The sequence below is a fragment of the Rutidosis leptorrhynchoides genome, chromosome 7 (assembly GCF_046630445.1).
Source record: "Rutidosis leptorrhynchoides isolate AG116_Rl617_1_P2 chromosome 7, CSIRO_AGI_Rlap_v1, whole genome shotgun sequence".
NCBI classification, from domain to species: domain Eukaryota; kingdom Viridiplantae; phylum Streptophyta; class Magnoliopsida; order Asterales; family Asteraceae; genus Rutidosis; species Rutidosis leptorrhynchoides.
The window spans coordinates 165469576-165474786 of NC_092339.1; the positions used below are offsets into that span (position 1 = coordinate 165469576).

At 39.9% G+C, this 5211-nt stretch overlaps 1 non-coding gene across 1 annotated transcript; it reads left to right on the forward strand.

The window, feature by feature from the left end:
• The first annotated feature begins 3076 nt into the window (after nt 1-3076).
• LOC139860953 (small nucleolar RNA R71) lies at nt 3077-3182 on the forward strand. Its single transcript, XR_011763577.1, has one exon. It is a non-coding gene; the product is annotated as a small nucleolar RNA R71 (small nucleolar RNA).
• The last annotated feature ends 2029 nt before the right edge of the window (nt 3183-5211 follow it).

The following is a 5211-nucleotide window of genomic DNA, read 5'->3' on the forward strand; positions in this document are numbered from 1 at the left end:
TTCGGCTCTTGATAAGTCTTGAAGTCTGATGAGAATATGATCCACGGCTCTGTTAGTTGACCCATGAATGTCAATCATAGAAGCAATGCTGGTGGTGATTGTTTCTCTGATGGGATGCTCATTTTGGAGGTCTTCAAACAATGTTAGAAACTGTATCTTTAGAATTTCAAAGTCTTTGGAATGGTGATCTCCACAGTAAGAGTCTGTAGCTTTGCACAGATTAGTTAACAGACGAAGATGAAAAGAAGTGAACAGCAATCCTGATCCGAGCATTAATGTCACCGTCTTTGAGTATATCTCCCGACATCCAGCTTTAAATGTGAAACTAGGATCTATGGATTCGTGGAAGATACGTGATAGCTGCTTCGTAACATAGGTGGCAATGTTGACTCGATCTGGTTCAAGATGAGAGAACGGATTGTTTTGTCTTGCTTCTTCCGTAACAGCGTCTCGTAACTCTTTGATAGTCAGATCAGCATGGTGATCAATTGTTACGTAAATCACTAGTCTGTCTGGTGCGCTTTCAAAATTATCTCTTTCTAAGAGAGCGAAAAAGCCGAGAATATCCTCGATCATTTGTAAATCACAGTGATAAGTCGGGCGTCCGGTGGAAAGATCCATATGATTTCGGATGAGAGTCAGTAGTGCTTGTTGGTTTCGTGTGAACGGAAGTGCAGATCCAGCTAAGGCGTTATAAACCCTAGAGTAAATGATCTTCTGATCTCGATAGAATCTTGTCTCGAGAATAGTGCGAACCACTGAATTGTGCTCTCGTTGCCTTTCTTCTTGGTAAATATGATCGTGAAAGAGAATTGATAAAGTCTTGAATGCGTTCTTCTAGGATTTCAACATCATTGTCTTCTCTTTGGAGATAGAGGTTGTGTTCTTCTCGGATAGCCATAATTCGTTCTGTTAAGCGTAGCGAAAAATCAATGGTTGATCTTCGGATGGCTTCAAGAATGTCTTCAAATTCATCGGTATCATTGATGAAGGTTATCATGGCTGCGTGTATGGATATGACCGGAATCCGATCTGAAGAAGAGTCCGGCTCCCCTTGATCTGGTTCGGTTGGAGAGTGTGAGTTATTCATAATGTCTTCATGTTGCTCTCCCTCGTCATCATCGATGTATTTTTCTTCTGAGGATGCGTCTGATGAATGGGTTTCTTCAGTATTATGATTCTCCAGTTTGACACTTGCAGGATCAATTTCTATATCCTTAACCTCAGCCTTGTCGATCTTCTTCTTGAAGCGAATGATTAAACTGTAATCTTCCGTCTCAAGCCTCATTATTTCTTCATGACACTCAATTCTTGGAACGGGTATTGTCACAGTCTCTTTTACGTCTTCCATTTCCTCCTCCTCTTCAGATTCCTCCTCTTCCTCTATTTCTTTGCTGGGATCCTCTTCTTCCATTTCTGGGTCGTTTACAGACTGTGATTCGACACCCATCTCTATATCATCGGCTGGCGGTGAAGGCTCATCATCGAAAGTGATCCATCTGGTGGAAATAGCAAACATCTCTGCCTATCCAGAAAGATCGGTTGGTCGGTCAATTTTGAAGGTAACGCTCTCCCCATGTGATCGTAAGATCAAGGTTTGATTGTACACATCAATGACAGTCCTAGCCGTATTCATGAAAGGTCTTCCTAACACTACTGGTCTGTGTAGGTCTTCCTTAATATCCATTACTATGAAATCCGTAGGATACAAGAATTTGTCGACTTTCACCAAGACTTTCTCAACGATGCCCTTAGGATATCGAATTGTGTGATCGGCAAGTTGGATTGTCATTTTAGTTGGTGACAAGTCTCCTAACTCTAATCTCTTGTAGAGAGAGTAGGGGATTAGGTTGATACTTGCTCCTAAATCTGCTAGCGCATGAATGGTTCTAGATTGGTAGATTGAACATGGGAAAACGAATTGGCCCGTATCTCCTAGCTTTGGTGGTAGAGAGTTTCTGAGTAATGCAGAGCATTCTTTACTCAGTGGAATTTTGTTAGATTCTGGTATCCTCTCCTTTGTAGAAAGAAGCCTTCGGATGTATCTCTTCTGGTTGGGAAGTTTGGACATAGTGTCCAGGAATCTTCCATCAAGTTTGAAGGAATCAAGCTTGGATGGTTCTTCTTGTAGCCTTTCAGGATAGGGTACGCGAACTGGAGTTTCAGGGGTCAGCTTCTGAGTATATATCGATTTGTTCTTGAGCCTGGCTGACCTTCTCCGTGGTTCTTCCTTGGGGATTATGGAATCCATTTGCTTTGCTTCTTCTATGTGGGAATTTTGGATAGTATTACTTGGCAACCTTCCCTGCGATCGGATCTCAAGGCGTTGTGATAACTGTCCGAGCTGCGTTTCCAGACTGTTGAGCAGAGCCAATTGATTTCTCATTAGTATCTCTGTCTGATCTTGCCTGGCTGCAGTTCTCTGATTTAGCTGTTGTTGTCCTTGAATGAACTGAGCCAATTGATCATCAGCTCCGAGAGTGTGGTTAGTTGCTTTGGTAATCTGGTGGTAGGGGAATTTTCCTCAACTGGTGAACCAGTGAGTGAAAGTGGTTGATCGTAGGTCAATTGAGATTGTTGGGCTGGATAAGGTGGATAGCGATAGCAAAAAGGTTGATTGCTTCGCTAAAATTGATTAACCCTAGGTGGTTGATTGAATCCGGGATTTGGTGGACGAGCTGGGTATTGGACGTAACAGACTGAACGGTCAGGGTTTTCGTACTTAACTTGATATTCTTTAGTAGGTTGCGGGTTGGTACAACTAACACAAGCCTGAGCTTGGTTGACCTACTACGGCTGCGTCTTCAATTCTCCAAGTTGTTTAGCAAGAGATTCCATCTTATCCGTGAGGGATTTGATGGCCTCCGTTTGATTGTTAAGTGCGGAGAGTGGGGCAGATGATGAAGTTGTTTCACCACTGTTCCAGTCATGATGATGCATTGTCATGTTCTCGAGCAATTCCCATGCTTCGTCTGCAATTTGGTTCATCAGATTCCCTTGAGCTGCTGCATCGATCGTCGTCCTATGATTTACCGTAAGACCATTGTAGAAGGTACAGATTTGGGCTGACCGTTCTAGCTGGTGATTAGGGCATTTCTTCAGCATGGTTTTGAATCTCTCCCATGCAGTATAAAGAGATTCATCATAACTTTGTTTGAAGTTAATGATGTCATTCTTAAGTTTGGTTTGTTTAGAAGGAGGAAAATATTTGGTTAGGAATTTAGTAGCCATCTTCGTCCATGATGTGATGGAATCTTTTTCCAGTCGTTCAAACCAGGTTTGAGCATGATGAGTGAGAGAGTAGGGAAACAAGTATAGCCGGACTATATCTTGTCCGATCCCTGGCTGTTTGTAGGAGTTCGAAAGAGATATGAATTTATCAAGGTGAGAATTAAGATCGTCATTCAGTAATCCATGAAATTGGCAGCTATTCTGGATGAGCTGGATGATGTGATGTTTTAACTCGAATGAGTGTCCTTGAATCTCTGGAATTCTGATTGGTCCTCCTCGACCTTCAATCGAGGGTTTAGTATTTTTTGCTAAAGTAACGCGTAACACCATTTGATTTTTGATTCGTGCTTCCTTGCGTGCTTTAGAGATTATTGCGTCTGGATCAGGTATGAATAACAATGGCCCTGGTCTAGATCGGGTTTGGGTCATACACTGGGTATGCCTTTTTGTTTTTAATTTTTAGCAAATAAACTAAGATAATCTAAAGTAAGCTAAACTATTCTAAGGTAATCTAATTCTAAGGTAAATTAATTTAATCTAAGGTAGTCTAGAGTAATCTAATTAAATGTAACTAACTATCCTATGGTTGAATATGTTTTTGGTTCTGGCTACTGATTCCCTGGTATTTCGGTAACAGAGCTCCACACGAACTATTCAACAAACTAAGTGGCCAGGCCGACTACGGAGAGGCAGGATCCTTTTGGTCCCAATATAATTGGCGACTATTCGGAAAATCCAACAACCAAGTCCGTGTATAATTGTCTTTCTTAGACATTGTTAGGTCTCTAGAAAGAGCTAACTATATCCCTTAGATTGTAAGGGAGGTATTCTATAGATGAGGGCTATATATAGAACACCAAGCCTCCTTTAATCACTAACATTAGCCACCGATTTGTAATGTATTCGATAGAGCCGTGGAATATAGTTGACTAGTTTGACTAATGCTCTCTACATTCATGTGGTTAATTGTTCACATTCATGGTATTCATGAGATCTAGGATCCTATAATTGGTATCAGAGCTTAGGCCTTCATCACATGAAAGAGATCTCTATGAATATTCATGAATGTTTTCCCCCCACCTTCAAACCTTCAAACACAAACACATATATCTTCAACTAACCTTCATCCAAATCTTCAAACCTTCATCATCTTCATCATGAAGATATGAAGATCTTCGAATTTTTTTGAAAAATTTTCAAAAATTTTTCGTTACCGAATTTCACAACACACATACACAACTAAATGAGATTCATTCGGTACCAAATCTCATTTACCGAATCTAAACCGAAAATTATTCGAATTCAAAACCAAAACACTTATTCATATTTCACAAAAAACAAACACATCTGATTCATATCACAAATTATCATTATCATCTACTGTACACGATTCTCAAATTAAATAATACAAGTTTTCATTCGACTACAGTACCTGAACGAGTTCTTCATGAACTGAAAATTTGAAGTTCAACATCAAGTGCCTATTCATCCTAATTGAGCTCAGATTCATGATTCACAACGAGAACCTAACACTCGTTCATCATTATATTACATCTACATCAACGGATTCATGATTATTAAAATCGAATTTGTCGCTCGTGCTCTTCGTCTTCTTATAATTTTCGCCTCTGGAACAATTCAGTATCATTTGGATCAAATTAAGTTGAGATTCTGAATCCTTATACTTTGATTATGCTTCGTGATGATTAGAATCAGATAGAGAAACCTTGTGTGATTCCAGATCACGAAGTCCAACCTTGAAGATTTTGGTCAAACTTTCAATTAAGTCGATTCATGATATTTCAGGTTAATTTACTGCTTTACGAGTGTTATTGAGATGATTTACAGGTGATTTCATGAAGAAATCGTGTTCTAAAACCACCTAGATCTCCACTTTTGATTTATGGTGTTCATCTTCATTACCGCCACTGTTCATGCACAAATTCAAGAATTTGATGCAGTTTTGGATCTATTTCCTTC